This window comes from Manis javanica, chromosome 8, assembly GCF_040802235.1.
Source record: "Manis javanica isolate MJ-LG chromosome 8, MJ_LKY, whole genome shotgun sequence".
NCBI classification, from domain to species: Eukaryota; Metazoa; Chordata; class Mammalia; order Pholidota; family Manidae; genus Manis; species Manis javanica.
The window spans coordinates 35,200,815-35,219,965 of record NC_133163.1 but is presented as its reverse complement, the minus strand read 5'-3'; the positions used below and the strand labels follow the sequence as shown (position 1 = coordinate 35,219,965).

Genomic DNA, 19,151 nt, shown 5'->3' with positions numbered 1-19,151 from the left:
AACTTGTCATCAAAACATAGGGTCATGTCTTGATCCAAATAAATTGTAATCTATCTTAATAGAACTTTGAATAGAGCCCAAACTATTAAATTGTTAATTGTTCTTTACATTTGATTTTACTTTACCAAGGCTTACCAAATCATATGAATAAAAAGTTAACCTTTAATCAGTTGCCATCCTCCAGCTCCTCTTTGCTCCCCACTCCCACTTCTAGATCTTTCCTTTTGTTTTTACAGACATAAGTTTTTAAAGAGTATAGGTATTTTAATTTTTTCTGTTGATGCTTTATATGAATGTTAAATTTGTCATTCAGCTATGGATAATAACTTAGGCTACAGATAGAGAAATAATTGTTCTCTTTTTCAGCTGAGGTAAAAGAGTTAAAATGAAAGTCTGCGAATTCAGGGGATTCCTACAGAAGAGAAGGATGAAAAAAAGCTTATTTTTGGATCCTAAACAAAGCATTTGATTGGCATATAGAGACCCTTGCATGCACACAGACACCCATATTTGAATATTTATAGAAGATAATCTGTCAAAATTACTGTTATTTTAATTTGCCAAGCTTGGCTGATTGCTGCAGTTGGATGTTAGTTGAATTCTAGATGAGGAACTGTAAATATGATCTGGTGTGGAACATGCTTTTTGTCCTTGAAACTGTTTGGTTACCCTCCCCGACCTTTTATTTATTTTTTACAGTGGTGCCTTTTTGTATTAGCTGAACTTTCATGTTCTTTTTTAGGGGAAAAAAATTAAAGTAGGGTGAAAGTAAGGTGATGACTGTATATATTGAAAATAATTTTTTAGTTTAAAAAATCTAAATCACATTTAGTGATCAAGAATTGTTTAAATGGTTTTGAATATTCAGTCTACATAAAAGGAACTATCTGGAGATATCAAACATAGGGACATAGCATCTCATTTGAATGGACTATGAGGTTTTTGTGTGAGATATATTTTATGCTAACAAAGAAAGTGTATAATTGTAGGTAACTAATGTTACCCCTTTCCTTTTGTCTCATTTTGAACAGTTGATAATTTCAGTGAACCAGATTCAAGCAATAATATCTTCCTTTGGGAATGTCATGTAGTTTCATCAGCTTCTTATGTTCTAGGAGGAGGAAGGTAATCATTTTTCACAGTTAATATTGAAATAACTTTGTTAGTAAATCAAATTTTTATCTTTTTAAAAGTTAGGAAATGCTTTTCTCTCTATGTAGTGTCTTCTTACCCAGAAAACACTATCTAATTTATTGATTCTGTATCACTTTTCTTCAAAAGATTCTAGACTACATTATTTAGCTCTAAGGATGATATGGGGAATTTCTAAAAATCATGACTACTTTGGAAGCGGGGCTACATGCTGTGCTCTATCTACTAGACTATCTTGTCTCTTTTACATAGCCACTATCATCTGAATAGTTCATTTTTATACATATAGCCACCAGACATGACCAGATAGTCTTGATTTTTTTATTTTTGTTTTTTGCTTTTGATGTTTTCATTTACCTCTTGTGAACTAACATAATTGGGTCCATTTTAGTGGTTACTACTTAGGTAGAAACTATGTCAAGTACTAAGTCTAAATTTACTTAGATATTGACTTTGTTTTGACTTTATATTCTCAGGAATATATTTTAAATTTAGCAAATTAAGAGTGAAACTTTTCTTTTAGACCATTCTTTTGTATCTTTCACAAGCATCTATCTTCATTCTCACTTGACAACCCTTTTTTGGGTAGACTAATCTTTTTTTCTAAGAGCTTTTATATAATCTTTCACTTGTTACTATGGTACTTCTCCCAATTCTTTTTTTGACCATCCCCAAACATTTCCCATGTATTTCACCCTAATTCCTCATTATGTTTTTAGGAAAATTATCTGTGCAATTCTGTAGCTATCCTCTGGCTAAAGAGCAAGATTATTTATAATTCCTTTAGATGTTATCCTCACTTGTAATTCTGTCATTCACCATCTGTTTACTGTATGAAGGGCTCAGAAATGTCTGTTGCACCTAATGCATCACAGATGTGGAAGTAATAATAATAAAATAAAACTTACGTATAAGTAAAGTGAAGATACTGTTAGTACATTCCCATGATTTTGGACATTCTGATATTCTTGCTATGTTTGGAGGCTTATTTTACAGTATGCTTTCAAATTTCTTAAGGTGAATTAGAGATGTTCTTCTTATTTAACCAGCATGCTTTTGGTTAAGTAACTGTTGAATAAAATTTAAGTCAGTAATACAAAAAGTAATGAGTTGTTTTACAGTGTGATTTTGTAAGTAATTTAGCTGTATTCCTTGCTATAAGAATAGCAGACAGCACTGCAGAGTGGACTAAGATTTCCTAAATACATTACTTTTCATAAAGGTTAATTCTGTGGTGAGAGCAAATGTTAAGAATTGGCATCCAAACACCAAATTTCCCTACAAATTTTAGCTTTCAGAAGTTTTTAGATTTTTTTTCCTCAAGAGGAAGAATCTTAGAATGTACATTTGTTTAGAAGGCATAAGAGTACTATTTTAGGAATTAAGAAAGAGGATGCATTTATTTACTTATTTTGTATTTGGTTTTTAAACTGAAGTATTGATATACAATCATATTGGTTTCAAGTATATAACACAGTGTTTCAACAGTTACCCATATTATTAAATCCTTACCCCCATTAGTGCAGTTACTTTATGTCAACTTAGGAAGATGATACAGAATCATTGACTATGTTCTGCATGCTGTACTAATATCTCCCTGACCAACTTAAATTATGGTTGAAAATTTTTGTGCCCCTTTATCACTCTCACCTTCCCACCCACCCACTCTAACTCCTCCCCCATGGCAACCACCAGTCACTTCTTAGTGTCTATTAGTTTACTGCTGTGTTTTGCTCCTTCTGTTTTGCTTTATTTTTATATTCCACAAACAAGTGAAATCATGTGGTATTTGTCTTTCTCTGCCTGGCTTATTTCACTGAGCATAATACCCTTCAGGTCCATCCATGTTGTTGTTGCAAATGGATTTCTTTTTTTATATGACTGAATAATGTTCCATTGTGTATATGTACCACATCTTCTTTATCCATTTGTCTATTGATGGACACTTAGATTGCTTCTGTGTCTTGGCTATTATAAATAATGCAGCAATAAATATAGGGGTGCATATATCTTTCTGAATCAGGGATTTTGTTTTCTTTGGGTAAATTCCTGCAAATGGAACTACTGGGTCCACTAAATATAGAATGGTATTTCTATTTTTAGTTTTGAGGAACCTCCGTATTGCTGTCCACAGGGCTGCACCAATTTGCATTTCCACTAACAGTGTAGGAGGGTTCCCATTTTTCCACATCCTCACCAACACTTGTTATTTCTTGTCTTTTGGACAGTGGCCATTCTAACTGATGTGAGGTGATACCTCATTGTGGTTTTAATTTGCATTTTCATGATAATTAGCAAAGTGGAGCATCTTTTCATGCACCTGTTGCCTATCTGTATTTCTTCTCTAGAGAAATGTCTGTTCAGGTCCTCTGCCAATTTTTTAATTGGATTATTTGTTTTTTTGGGTGTTGAGGTGTATGAATTCTCTATATATATTGGATGTTAACCCCTTATCAGATAAATTGTTTACAAATATATTCTCCCATACTGTAGGTTGCCTTTTTGTTCTGCTGATGGTGCCCTTTGCGGTACAGAAGATTTTTAGTTTGATGTAGCCCACTTGTTCATTTTTTATTTTGTTTCCCTTGTGTGATGAGATGTGTCTAAGAAAAATTTTCTCATACTTAATATTTTCAAGAGATTTATGTCTAAGTTTTCTTCTAAGAGTTTTATGGTTTCATGACTTACATTCTTTGATCCATTTCAAGTTTATTTTTGTGTATGGAGCTAGACAGTAATACAGTTACATTCTCTTGCATGTAGCTGTCCAGTTTTCCCAATACCAGTTATTGAAGAGGCTGTCTTTTCTCCAGTGTATATTCATAGCTTATTATATATTAATTGACCGTATATGTATGGGTTTATATCTGGACTCAGTATTCTGTTCCATTTGATCTATAGGTCTGTTCTTGTACAGTACCATACTATTTTGATTACTGTAGTTTTGTAGTAGAGATTGGAGTCAGGGAGCATTAATACCTCTAGCTTTGTTCTTCTTTCTCAGGATTGCTTTGGATATTGGGGGTCTTGTATGGTTCCATATGAATTTCAGAACTATTTGTTCTAGCTCATTGAAAAGTGCTTTTGGTATTTTGATAGAGATTGCATTGAATCTGTAAATTCCTTTGGGCAGGATGTCCATTTTGACAATATTAATTCTTCCTGTCCATGGAAACAGTCTTTATTTCTATGCAAATTGAGCACTAAGGGTAACTGGTGAATCGCAGTACTTATTGATAGATTTTTTGAAAGCCCTTATAGAAACTTAATATTTGGGTGTTTAGTTTGTAATAATGATACAGGATCTAAATAATTATATAGGATCATACGGTAAATACTATGATTAATCATTCTTTAGGTAATTTATGTGCCATTGTGACAAATTCAGGTCTCCATTGTTTTCTCTCAATATCAGAAACTGTTATATATCACTTTATCAATTAGTAAGATGTGAAGGTAAAAATTAAAAAGGGAGGTCTTTTTTGTTCTTTCTGATCTGATAAGTAAAAGTCTTCACCCTGTCCTAACAACAAGTAAAAAACTGGACAACTGAAAAAGCAACTATTCTTCTTAGATCTATCTAAGAAGTGAGGTCACAGGGTAGATTCCTTCCCCTCAAAATGGAGAAACAGACAGACATACAGAGAATGACAACTTTCCCTATTAGAAACTCAGGAGCAGAAAACTTCACAGGAACCAGTATTGGGTAGGAAAACCTGAAGTGTAATTAACCTAAAGTGAACTGGAGGCTCCATGTGAACAAGTCTGAGGTAAAAGTTCCAGGGGAACACAGTCATACAGAACCCCACACTTTTGTGATATTACCTCCAGGAACGCTACCAGGTTTTTATAGTAGATATCAGAGAAAAATCCCCTGGTGCTTCTTACAGCGGAAGGAGAAAGCAATGAAATATGCCAAGGCGTTCTCTTTTTCTTAACAATATCTGCCCTTAAAAGAAAGTATTGTATCAGAGTCTAACCTGTTAGGTGTCTTCAGAGCCTAATTGACCTGGACGAAGTGAAATAGCCAACTGTAGATCTAGCCTTCCATGTGAGAGAAGGAAAATATCCAATTCCAGCTCCCTCTAGCCATCTTCTTCCATCTAAGAATGAAAAGAACTTGTGAAGCTCACAGCTTGGAAATGCAGGCTCACTGAAAGACTGAGACCTATTCATAAAACTATGAAATATTAACAACCTCTCCCCTTACCACCTCCATCTCTCCCTGGTCCCCCCTGGCACACACCTACACCTTACCACATTACTAAGTGCCTATTTGATGTAGTTCTCTTTATTCAATGCATCATTTCTGGCTTCCAGTAAAAGAAATTACAAGGCATACTAAAAAGCAGAAAACATAGTTTAGAGAGACAGAGCAAGCATCATAATCAGACTCAGACATGGCAGAGATGTTGGAATCATAAGACCAGGAATTTAAACAACCATGATTAGTATGCCAAGGGCTCTAATGGAAAAAGTAGAGAACATGTAAGAACAGATGGATAATGTAAGTAGAGGGGGAAATTCTAAGAAGGAGTCTAAAAGGAATGCCAAAGATCAAAAAACAGTGTAACAGAAATGAAGAATGCTTTTGGTGGGCTTATTAGTGTAGACTGGACATGGCTTAGGAAAGAATATCTCTGAGCTTGAGGATATGTCAGTAGAAACTTCCAAAACTGAAAAGCAGAGAGAAAAAAGATTGAGCGAAAAAAGAAAAAATGTCCAAGGACAACTGCAAAAGATATGACATATGCACAATGGGAATACCAGAATAGAAGAAAGAAAAAGGATGAGAAGTATTTGAAGCAGTGATGATGAAGAATTTTCCCAAATTAATGTCAAACTCCAAACCATAGATCCAGGAAGTTCAGAGAACACCAGGAAGGATAAGTGCCCAATGACTTTACCTAGGCATATTGTATTCAAGCTGCAGAAAACGAAAGATACCGAAAATAATCTTGAAAGAAGCCAGAAGAAAAAAAACACCTTATTTATAGAGTAGCAAAAGTAAGAATTTTATCTGACTTCTCTTCAGAAACCAACAAGCAAGAAGAGAGTGGAATGAAATATTTCAAGTGTTGAGAGAAAAAAACCCCAATAATCTAGAATTCTGTGTCCTGTGAGATTATCCTTCAGATGTGATGGAGAGGAAATACCTTCTCAGAGAACCAGAAACTTAGAGAATTGTTCCTAGTGAACCTGCTTTGCAAGATGTGTTAAAAGAAGTTCTTCAGAGAAGGAAAATTACATAGGCCAGAAACTCAGATCTACTTTTATAAAAAGAAAGAATATTACAGAAAGAATAAGTCAAGGTAAAAGAAAAGCTTTTATTTTTCTTATTCTTAAATGATCTAACAGATAACATAATTTGTTTAAAATGATAGTAGCAACAATGTATTCAGTGATTATAGCTTATATATAAGTGAAGGATGACAACAATGTTATAAAGATGAGAGGGAAAAATTAGGAATATGCTAAGTTACTTACACTATCTGTGACATGGTATAGTGTTATTTGAAAGTGGTCTTGGATTAGTTGTAAATGTATAATGCAAACTCTAGGGCAACTATTTAAAAAAGTGAAAAATGTATAACTGGCATAAGTAAATGGAATCATATAATGTGCTTAGTTAACCACAAAGGACAGAAAAAGAGCAGAAGACAAAATAAAAACAAAGAACAGGGTAATGAATGGTCAGAGGAGCTGAACAGACAGTTCTCCAAAGAAGAAATTCAGATGGCCAACAGACACATGAAAAGATGCTCCACATTGCTAGTCATCAGAGAAATGCAAATTAAAACCACAATGAGATATCACCTCACACCAGTAAGGATCGCCACCATCCAAAAGACAAACAACAACAAATGTTGGCGAGGTTGTGGAGAAAGGGGAACCCTCCTACACTGCTGGTGGGAATGTAAATTAGTTCAACCATTGTGGAAAGCAGTATGGAGGTTCCTCAAAAAGCTCAAAATAGAAATACCATTTGACCCAGGAATTCCACTTCTAGGAATTTACCCTAAGAATGCAGCAGACCAGTTTGAAAAAGACAGATGCACCCCTATGTTTATCGCAGCACTATTTACAATAACCAAGAAATGGAAGCAACCTAAGTGTCCATCAGTAGATGAATGGATAAAGAAGGTGTGGTACATATACACAATGGAATATTATTCAGCCATAAGAAGAAAACAGATCCTACCATTTGCAAGAACATGGATGGAGCTAGAGGGTATTATGCTCAGTGAAATAAGCCAGGCAGAGAAAGACAAGTACCAAATGATTTCACTCATATGTAGAGTATAAGAACAAAGAAAAACTGAAGGAAAAAAACAGCAGCAGAATCACAGAAACCAAGAATGGACTAACAGTTACCAAAGGGAAAGGGACTGGTGAAGATGGATGGGAAGGGAGAGATAAGGGCAGGGTAAAAGAAAGGGGGCATTATGATTAACATGTATAATGTGGTGGGGTGCATGGGGAGGGCTGTGCAACACAGAGAAGACAAGTAGTGATTCTACAGCATCTTACTATGCTGATGGACAGTGTCTGTAATAGGGTTTGTGGGTGGGATTTGCTGAAGGGGGAGCCTAGTAAACATACTGTTGTTCATGTAATTGTAGATTAATGATAACAAAATAAAAATAAATAAATAAATAAACAAAGAAAAAAGAACAGGGTAATGAATAGAAAACAGTAAGAACTATGGTAGATATTACTCCAAGTATATGAATATGAATAATTACTTTAAATGTCAGTGATTTAAATATGCCAATTAAAAGACAGATATTATCAGAGTTAGTAAAGGATAAGATTTCGCTATATGTTGTCAACAGAAACCCACTTTAAATATGAAGACACATAGAGATTAAAAATAAAGGGATAGAAAAAGATATACCATGCTAACACTAATGAAAAGAAAATTGGAGAAGTTAACATTACTTTCAGACAGAGCAGACTTCAGAGCAAGGAATATTTTCAAAGATAAAGAGCATTATATAATGATAAAGTGGGTAAATTTTTCAAGAACATAACAGTCCTTAACGTGTGTGTACTTGATAGGCTGTCAAAATAATGTGAGGCAAAAACTGATAGAGCTGCAAAGAGAAACAGATGAATCTACTATTATAGTTGGATATACCAACATTCCTCTATCAGAATGGACAGATGTAGTGGGCAGAAAATCAATAAGGACATATTTGATTTCAACAGCACCATTGGTCAACTAGATATGATTGACATCTATAGACTATTTCATCTAACAATAGCAGACATATTCTCCTCAGTAATAAAAATGGAATTATTGAGAAACTTCAGAGTTCTTTTTAGACCTTTTTTTCCTATAGGATTTGCATCATGAATAAGTTACCAGAGAAAAGAAAGATCAAGAAGTAATTTTTAAAAATACAGCAAACTGTCATCTGCCTCCACTTTTTTATATTCTAGGGTAAGGATTTCAAAACTGATCTTTTGTATTACTTGTAATTTTTCTTGCCCCAAGTTTGGCATAATGAATAAAAGAGTTACGGGGGTTACATACTTTTATAAATGAAACCTACCTGGCACTCTTTCACTCATGGGCTACTAGGAATAGTTCATACAGCTCTTTGGTGCTATATAGGAAAATTTGAAAACTACTGTGAAATATGAATCCCTAATGGCTTAGCCAGTATTTGATAATTATTGACATTTGTTCCTGAATAATAGAACTCCAGATGTCTCATTGCCTTATTATTCTTTTGAGTGATCTAGAGAAAGAACAGAAGCAGATGAGAAAGGACAAGGTAGAATTTGTAAAGGAAGAGGATATTCTAACTGTATTTAGAAGGTTGTATGTGTTAGTAGAACACAGATACTTTGAAAGGATATATTGCTGAATTTCCTAAAGGAGAGATGAAAATGGCTTCAGTTTGATGTTTTAAATGTAAAATGGTAATGTTTCTTTCCCATTCCAAGACCCTCCTTTTTTTACCTCGTATCTAGAGCTAGGCTACTGGGCAGAAGGATTATAGGCTTAAATTAGTGAAATGTAGGGGTATTGGGTAGAATGGGAAGTATTTCAGTTTCCTTTAAACTTTCTCATTCTTCACTGCTCTAAGTGCTGTTTCAAGAATTGGCACCTGGTTCAAGAGAGGGCTGATATTTGCCAAAGCTATTTTTGTGATAAAAGGCATTCACAGTGTTTTCCAAACTGGATTATTGGTTTAATATTGAGTTGACATCTATATGAAATATTAAGTATTTCTATATGAATACTAAGTGCTTTATCATTGTTATCACCTATCTGCCTGGAATATTTATGATAGTGATCCTATAGAGATTATCAACATACACATGATTCTCTCATGGAATTAGAAATCTTATTAAAATTGTTTAGTGAAATTGTTCCTTCCTCTTCAGAGAAAAACAAAAATACAAGAATACATCAAATGACCTTCCCTTTTTGAATCAGAAGTAGTGGTTTGAAGACAAAATCTGTGAATGTGTAATCCCAGGTTTTCTGTCCTGTCTTAGCTGCTGCCTTGCTGTACAAACCTTGATCAAGTCAAATCACTTCTTACCTCAGGTTTCTCATCCTCAAAATAGAGATAATGCTTTCCTTCAAAGCAATGGTAAGAATTAAATGAGGAAATGTGTGCAGTGTACCTGGCTCATACTTGGCATGCAACAGAGAAGGTATTACTTCTCTTCCTCCTTCCTCTGACATCAGTAATACCTGGATCTGGTCCTTGAATTCACTGGTTAGCTGCTTGTGAGATCAAACTGTTTTGTTATGGAACCTCCTTTTCCTTAATGATCATTAATACCCACTTTATAAAATTATGGTTGGAATTCAGTTCCTAGTATAGTCTAGGAAGTTTTTGTGGAATCTGCATGTGAATGTTATGCTGCTAAAAACTTACATAAATATGTGTTTTGCTGTAGATATTTTGGACATCAAATCCACAATATTTTTTTAGGCATACATAGTAGGAAAATATAATAAGCAAAACAGATCTCAAGTGTATCTTTTTTTAAAATGGGAGAAGTATACTTTTGCTTAATGGAATTTGTTGAAAGAACAGGAATATTATAGATCAAAGGATTGAAATAGCTATCTTTAGAAGGAATATGCATAGGGTACCAAGTTAAGGAGTCAAACACTTAAATATACCTCTTTTTTATATTTATTCTTTTTATCTTATGTGACTTTTTTTTAATGAGACATCAGTATGCAATAATGATTTCTTGGGCACATCTTGGTAAATTAATCATTACTGAAAATTTTCAAATTTGGTAATTACCAGAAAAAAAACTAACACACCAATATTGAAGTTTAGTTGGTAAATTAAGGTTAAGACCACAAATGAATCATATTAAATGAATTATGAGTTAAATCAATAATTATTGTTGAATTTAACTATGTGTTAAATCCAATATAATTTCTTTGACATAATCACATAAAGTGAATTGATGTATGTGTGCTACATTGTATTGAAGGGTTGCAGAGTGATGAACTTTGAAGTTTGTATTTTTAATGATGTTATATATAGTTCTATGAATTTCAATTACATTTGTTTGAATGTGAATCACTCTTATAAAAAACAAAAATAACTTTGCCTTTGTGTTTTGTAGCAGTTGAATCAGTTTTTGTATATATTGAGATGAATGTAAACTTTAAGTTATTTTCTTAAACATTTCCCAAAGCTTAGGAAATAATTTGGCAGTGTGAATCACTTTCAAGAATTCCTAGTTTATCATTTCATTTGACATGCTATATTCCTTATTAGATGCTTGTTAACCACCCCGAAAGTGTTACACAGGAATATCCTTTGCACACATGGTCTTTAACCCTAAGTAAAAGGATGAAAGAAAGTAGAATAAAAATTGAATTGACAAAACATTAATTGCATACAAGCTTCTGCAAAGAATGGAGATTAATTTATGTGTGAATGTTAAGAACATTTACATATACTGATACTGGTCCTGTTTAAGTGTTTTTGTCCTAAGACAAAGGATTTACAGAGTTGGAAGAAACACATTATAGTTGAATGCTGAAATCAAAATAATTTTAGTGTTTCTTCAAGTTTTTTTTTAGTGTTGTGTTTGTTTTTTAATGAAAGCAGGTACTTAAATAAAAAACTAGGCAATTATTTTTTAACAATTTTTTTCTTAATAATTTAATGCTAAGAACTATTAGAATTCTGTGATTGCATATTTACAGAATATTATTTAGGTAACTTGTTCATAAAGTAATATGATGATATATATTTTTCTCCTTTTTTATTTTGGTAAAATATATATAGCATAAAATTTACTATTTAACCATTTTAATGTATGATTCAATGGCATTAAGTATATTCACACTGTTGGCAACTATTGCCACTATCCATCTCCAGAACTTTTTCATTATTCTGAAATGAAACTCTGTACCCGTTAAACATACAGTCCCTGTATCCCCTCACTCCTAGTCCTGTAACCACCATTCTGTTTTGTCTCTATGAATTTGACTACTCTAGGACCCTCATTCGAGTTGAATCATACAACAGTTGTCCTTTTGTGACTGACTCTGTTTGCTTAGCATAGTGTCTTCAAGGTTCATCCATGTTCTACCATGTATCAGAATTTCATTCTTTTTAAGACAGAATAATATTCTCTTTTATAAATATGCAGCATTTTGTTTATTTATCTGTAAATGGGCATTTGGATTGTTTCTACCTTTTTGCTGTTGTGAGTTTTGCTGCTGTGAATATTGGTGTGCAAGTGTCTGTTCAAGTATAAAATACATATTTATATATATTGGGGATAGAAAGTGTTATAAAATCATGATACTGTTTTTGAAGATTTTACAATCAAATAACAATAGGGTGAGTTTATAAAAACACACGACTTGGTACCATATGCTTTTTGAAGAAGAGCTATTCATGATTTGATCCAAATCAGCATCCTCTTTCACTAAGATTTTTGCATGTAATCCTTACCAGTCAGGAGGCAAAATACATGGGCATAATCAACATGCATATTCCATTCAAATGTATGTATTTAACATAAGCATTTAATATTCGAGCATAAATTTTGGGATGATCATACTAAAATGGAAGTTGGATCATGGCACTTCTCTAAACAGTCTTCGCCAATGACAACATCTTTATAGTGGCTTGCATTCCTTTTTCCAAGCTCCCACCTTAACTCTGACCTCATCTCCTGTCCTCATCTATGAACTAGGTAATTCTTTGTTGTGGATATATTTCTTATGTATATAAGTTAGCTTTAATGTAAATGAGTAAAAGGCAGAGGATGAACTCCATATATGTCAAAAGGTTCTTTCCAGATTTGTGATTCTAATTTAATCCCTACAGTGCTTGAATTTTTGCAAATGAAAGAAAACAGAGTGAGTATATATAAAAGTTTCTCAACAAATCATTCCATAGTAATTTGAAAGACAAAATTTGATTGGGATAAAAACATTTCAGTATATGTGTTTTGGTGTTTCAGTGGTCCTTTTCCCTCTAGAGTATTTTTCCTGAAAAAGCAAAATAAATTTTTTATGAATTTAGTCATAATTTTGTAGTTTAATTGCCTTTTTAGGGTTTTTCTTTGTGTGCCAACCAGACCTTTTGGAGACTGTTTCTATTTTTTTTTTTCACTGAAATATTAGAGACATCAAAGAAAAACACAACCAACTATTAGATTCACATTTCCATTGGATGATGTTCTGAAGCTGCAGAAGGAGCTTTGAAAATTTTAAACACAGTTGAACAGAGGTTCCAAAAGGTAACATTGTAATACTACTTTTTTTCCATATTCATATACTTGGCTCCCAGTAGTGAGCCTGAATTGTGAGTGGTGAAGATATTTTACCTATGTATTACTTTGTAAAGTGAAAAAAATGAAAACAGAACTAATTTCAAAGTTCCAACTTTAAAAAGTAGGTAACTGGGGCTCTCTTATAAGTCAGGAGTTCTGTCCTCTCACTTTATCTCTAAATAAAAGCCTCTCCCTGGCTCTCCTACCTGGGTGTTTGCTAAATTCATTCTTTGTCTCTACAAACAAGAACCCAGGCATCATTTTTGGGGGTTCGTCCAGGATAAGTTCGGAGACTGGTCAAAAGAATGGATTTCTACAGAGGCTTACTCTCACACATGCTCCACAGTTGGACTTGCTGCCAGGGAAGGAAACGTTAAAGTCTGAAGAAAACGGCTCAAAAAGGGACATAGCATTGATATTGCTGATAACGGGATGGATGCCAATTCATGAAGCAGCTTATCACAACTCTGTAGAATGTTTGCATATGTGAATTCATGCAGATTTATCTGAAAACTACATTAAGATAAAGACTTGAAGGCTTCTCTGTGTTGCATCTTGCTGCAGGACAAGGACATGGGAAGATCGTATACAAGTTCTTATAGAAGCTGGGGCAGATCCTAATGCAATTACTTTAGAAGAAACCATGCCACTGTTTTTAGCTGTTGAAAGTGGACAGATAGATGTGTTAAGGCTGTTGCTTTAACATGGAACAAATGTTAATGGATCCCATTCTATGTGTGGATGGAATGCCTTGCACCAGGCTACTTTTCAGGAAAATGCTGAGATCATAAAATTGCTTAAGAAAGGAGCAAACAAGGAATGCCAGAATGACTTTGGAATCACACCTTTATTTGTGTCTGCTCAGTATGGCAAGCTAGAAAACTTGAGCATACTTATTTCATCAGGTGCAAATGTCAATTGTCAAGCCTTGGACAAAGCTACTCCCCTGTTCATTGCTGCTCAAGAGGGCCACACAGCATGTGTGGAGCTTTTGCTGTCCTGTGGGGCAGATCCCGATCTTTACTGTAATGAGGACAATTGGCAGTTACCTATTCATGCAGCTGCACAAATGGGCCATACAAAAATCTTGGACTTGTTAATACCACTTACGAGCCGGGTTTGTGACACTGAGCCAGATAAAGTGAATCCTGTTTACTCAGCAGTGTTTGGAGGGCATCAAGAGTGCTTAGAACAGTTACTCCAACATGGCTACAGGCCAAATGCCCAGATGTGCCTTGTCTTTGGATTCCATTCTCCCATGTGTTTGGCTTCCCAAAAGGACCTCTGTTCCAACCCTCACCCATCTTTGTCGTTTGGTAATTCAGTCCAGCCTAAAACCAGAACATCTACAATATGACAGTTTTATCTGTCAGTTACCACTTCCCAGAGACTACATAATTATTTTCTCTATGCAGAGGTTCTGAGGATGAATAAAGTTCTAGAACTGGCAGTTATCCAAGATGGAGAACTCAGTGAAGCTACTTAACACAGCTCAGGTATTACTCTTAAAATCGCCAAGACAAAGAGCCATGGAGTACAAATTCTTTATGATTTTGTAGTCACAAAAGATGATTTTTGTTTGTGTGTGTGGTTAGGTTTTTTGGGGTGAGTGTTTACAAACTGGGCTTCTTGGTAAAAAAATGTGGTAACTTCATTTGTTACTTTATTGCAGTTTTATCACTGATACATTTCATTTTGTAATGTTCATTTATTAACCTTTTTTCTGCTTTATTCTGTTAATGAACTGTGATGCTGCCTCTAGTGACAGACATGACATGTTCCATGATTCTGTGTCTACCTAGGGCTAGGAGCTTATAATGGAATGCATAAAACTTCGCTGAAAGTGTACACATAGTGGGTTTGAATGTATTATTATTATTATTACTTTATTTGAGGTTGAATATCTCTTATGTTTATAAGAGAATTATCTTTTATCCCAGTCTCATATCTTAATTCAGTCACTTTTATGAATACTGTTCATTGGATTTTCATAGGTAATCTCAGGGGAGAATTTTTTTTAAAAAAAGATAGAAAATGAATCATTTTGCTGTTGTTTTTTCCCCCCATAATTTCTTGATACTATCTTAAAAAAGATTCCATTTCTGCAAAGGCAAGAACAGACCTAAACTCAGAGATATGCTTAGCTGGAAAAATACTAGCTTGATGTTGAGATAAATGAGCATTTTGCTACATTAGAATACTAATCTGGAGACTGGGAGGGGCAATTCTGTGGTCCCATCTTTAAAGAAAGAAAGGTATGTATGTCTGAGTCACTTCAGTATCAAATAAATCATTAAAGCTTCTTCATTCAGCCTCCAGTTCAGAGGTCAGCTTTCATCCTATGAAGCAATGGCTGCCAGTTTTATTAATATTAGTGTTTTCTCTTTTTATTATTTAGATAGATTACCATATAGTATGTGAAATTTAGACCTCAGAATCCTAAATTAATGAGAGACTGCTTTATTAGTTTTACAGTTAATTTTTCTGAGTCTGGAGTCAGGACTAAATACTAGATCAAGTGACTATGATAAAAAGCTATGAAGATAAGAGATGAGGTCCAAAGGAGGGCAAGTCTTCTGTCCTATTGGGGTCCTGTGGCTTAAAATAAATGGGAGTAGGTCAGCCAGGTCCACCTGATAGCTTGTTGCTGTTTGATAAAAGCAGTGATGAAGGTGGACCAAAGGATGGAGGATCATAGGTCCAGAGAGATGACTGAGTTCAGTATAGATGAGAGCTGTATTTGCTGAGTTTGAATGTGGTTATAACAGGCAGAAATAAGGGTACATAATGGAAAACCAGATGGACATTCTGATACTTAGAGAGATTTCAAGAATGTTTATACTATGTGGTAATTTTTAAATGTTGTCCTTATTTTTCTTTTTCCAAACTCTAACTCTCTGATTTTTCACATAACCAGTTTTTTGTTAGGGCAAAATGTACAAAGAATATTTACATTTGAGGGTGAATCATTTCATGTGTTTTTGTATATGTTTAAATATGTAATAAAAATTCAATTATCCAAAAAAAAAAGTAGCTAACAATAGGCATAAAGGATGAATGGACAAGGACGGTTGTCCATTCATTTAACAAATATATGAAAGTCTACTATGTAACCAAACAATTCTCTAAACACTTGAAATAAAGCAATGAATAAAATAGAATCAATGTCCTATACTCGTGGAACTTAGCTTGCCTAGAACAGTGAGTGGGACATAATAGGCACTTAAAAATATTTGAGTAAATGCCTGTATTGTGGAGAAATATTTGGAGTAAGGGGCATTTTAGTAAAGAAGTGTAGTATCCTGTTCACTTAATAGAGATACTTCATTTAAAAGAAAATGGAAAGAAATCAAAGATCTATTAGTAGGGAAAATGGTCAAGAAAATTACAGTAATACACAGAATGTAATCACTAGAGCCCTTAAAAATATTGGCTGACGTAGAAGATGTTTTTTACCTAATGTGTAAAGTAGGCTATAGAATAAGATGTATGGGATGATTCCTTTAATGTAAGATTATTTACATTTATGTAAAATGAGAGATGGTGGAGAAATGGTAACAATGAATTATTCTTTCAGGAGGTGAGTTTCTGGTGTTCTTTTATCCTTTGTGTTTCTTTGTTTCTTCTGTTTTATGATGACCTGTGTACCATTGTTTAAAAATAAACTAATTTAAAATGTTTCTGGATAAATTAATTTTTTCACTAAACATCTATGTCAATAAACATAGTTATTGGTCAAGGGCCCATTGTCCTGCAAATGTAAAACATATCTGCATTAAGGAATTCTGCATTTCCTTTCTGGAAAATATGATTAACCAGAGAGAAATGCTTACTTTTTAAAAAATTAATTAATTAATTAATTTTGTTGTCATTAATCTACAATTACATGAAGAATATTCTGTTTACTAGGATCCCTCCTTCACCAAGTCCCCCCCACAAACCCCATTACTGTACTGTCCATCAGCGTAGTAAGATGCTATAGAATCACTACTTGTCTTCTCTGTGTTGTATAGCCCTCCCCATTCCGCCCCCCCATATTATACATGCTAATCGTAATGCCCCCTTTCTTCTTCCCCACCCTTATCCCTCCCTTCCCTCCCTTTTTCCCCAGTCCCTTTCCCTTTGGCAACTGTTAGTCCACTCTTAGATTCTATGATTCTGCTGCTGTTTTGTTACGTCAGTCTTTGTTCCTATAGTCTTTGGGTTTGAGGTGAGTCTCTTGTAAGCAAGCATGGGTCTTGCTTTTTTATCCATTCTATTATTCTGTGTCTTTTGATTGGTGCATTCCGTCCATTTACATTTAGGGTGATTATTGAAAGATATGTAATTATTGCCATTGCAGGCTTTAGATTCGTGGTTGCCAAAGGTTCAAGGTTAGCTTCTTTAGTATCTTACTGTCTAACTTAACTTGCTTATTGAGCTATTTTAAACACTGTCTGGTCATTCTTTATTTTTTTCCCTTCTTATTCCTCCTCCTCTGTTCTTTATATGTTGGTTGTTTAATTCTGTGCTCTTTTGTGCTTCCTTTAACTGCTTTTGTGGGTAGTTGATTTTATTTTTTGCTTTTAGTTAGTATTTGGTTGGTCTGCTTTCTTTACTGTGATTTTATTTTCTCTGGTACCATCTATTTACTTTTAGGAGTGCCCCCATCTAGAGCAGTCCCTCTAAAATACCCTGTAGAGGTGGTTTGTGGGAGGCAAATTCCCTCAACTTTTGCTTGTCTGGGAATTATTTAATCCCTCCTTCATATTTAAATGATAGTCATGCTGGATACAGTGTTCTTGGTTCAAGGCCCTTCTCTTTCATTGCATTAAATATATTATGCCATTCTCTTCTGGCCTGTATTGTTTCTGTTGAGAAGTCTGATGATAGCCTGATGGGTTTTCCTTTGTAGGTGACATTTTTCCTCTCTCTAGCTGCCTTTAAAACTCTGTCCTTGTCCTTGATCTTTGCCATTTTAATTATTATGTGTCTTGGTGTTGTCCTCCTTGGGTCCTTTCTGTTGGGAGTTCTGTACACTTCCATGGTCTGATCGATTATTTCCTCCCCCAGTTTGGGGAGGTTTTCAGCAATTATTTCTTCAAATACACTTTCTATCCCTTTCTCTCTCTGTTCTTCTTCTGGTACTCCATTAATGCGGGTATTGTTACTTTTGGATTGGTCACACAGTTCTCTTAATATTGTTTCATTCCTGGAGATCCTTTTATCTCTCTCTGTGTCAGCTTCTATGCATTCCTGTTCTCTGGTTTCTGTTCCATCAATGGCCTCTTGCATCTTATCCATTCTGCTTATAAATCCTTTCAGAGATTGTTTCATTTCTGTAATCTCCTTCCAGACATCATCCCTTAGCTCTTGCATATTTCTCTGCAGCTCCATCATCATGGTTATGAGCTTTATTTTTAATTCTTTTTCAGGAAGACTGGTTAGGTCTATATCCTTCTCAGGGTTTGCCTCTGTGATCTTGGTCTGTATCAATTTCTTCTGCCTTTTCATGGCGATAGATATATTTGAGGGGAGCTGGCATGTGTGTTGGGTAAGAGAAAGTCCCTTATTGCCAGTTTGTGGCCTTCCTCTCCTGGGAGAACAGCGACTTCTAGTGGCTTGTGCTGGGCAGCTGTGTGCAGACGGGGCTTCTGATCTTGCCTGGCTGCTATGGAGTTTAGCGTTGCATTTGCTGTGGGTATTGCCTGCCTCAGGCTGCTTCTCGAATATGGCGGAGCTGCGTTGGAGGGGTAATAGGCGGGAGGCTGTTTATTGCGGTGAGGGGCTTCCGTGCTGCGCTGCTGGAGTTCGGGTGCCCAGAGTTCCCTGTGATTCCCAGCTGCTAGGCTAAGTGTCCTCAGTCACTTCCGTTCAGCTGTGGTGTCCCTGTCCCTTTAAGACTTTCAAAAAGCACTCACTTTTCTTTGTCCCAGAGGCGCCGGCTGCAGGACCCACTCACAGGTCTTGCTGTCCTGTTTCCCTAGTTTCCAGCACCCTACGCACGCACTGTGTCTGCGCGCTGGTGTGGATGGCTAGGGCTGGGTGTTTAGCAGTCCTGGGCTCTCTCTCCCTCCCCGCTCCGACTCCTCTCCTCCCGCCGGGAGCTGGGGTGAGGGGCGCTCGGGTCCTGCCGGGCGGCGGCTTGTATCTTACCCCCTTTGCGAGGCCTTGGGTTCTCGCAGGTGTGGATGTGGTCTGGCTGTTGTTCTGTATCTTCTGGTCTCTCTTTT

General features: G+C 35.2%; 1 protein-coding gene and 1 pseudogene across 14 annotated transcripts in view; both read left to right on the top strand.

The window, feature by feature from the left end:
• The window catches only part of LOC108399947 (ankyrin repeat and SOCS box protein 3 pseudogene), a 28,496-nt pseudogene extending 11,776 nt beyond the window's left edge, over positions 1 to 16,720 (top strand).
• Positions 1 to 19,151, top strand: part of FUT8 (fucosyltransferase 8) — a 379,544-nt gene that overhangs the window by 174,023 nt on the left and 186,370 nt on the right. For 3 of the 14 annotated variants that reach the window (XM_073242247.1, XM_037006158.2, XM_037006136.2), the window contains exon 3: positions 12,791 to 12,906. The exons of 10 other annotated variants lie outside the window; for them this stretch is intronic. The gene's annotated coding sequence lies outside the window, so the exon portion shown is untranslated. Of the gene's footprint in view, positions 1 to 1,031; positions 1,126 to 12,790; positions 12,907 to 19,151 lie in introns of all 14 variants that reach the window. One more of the 14 variants, XM_073242248.1, reaches the window with a different exon arrangement.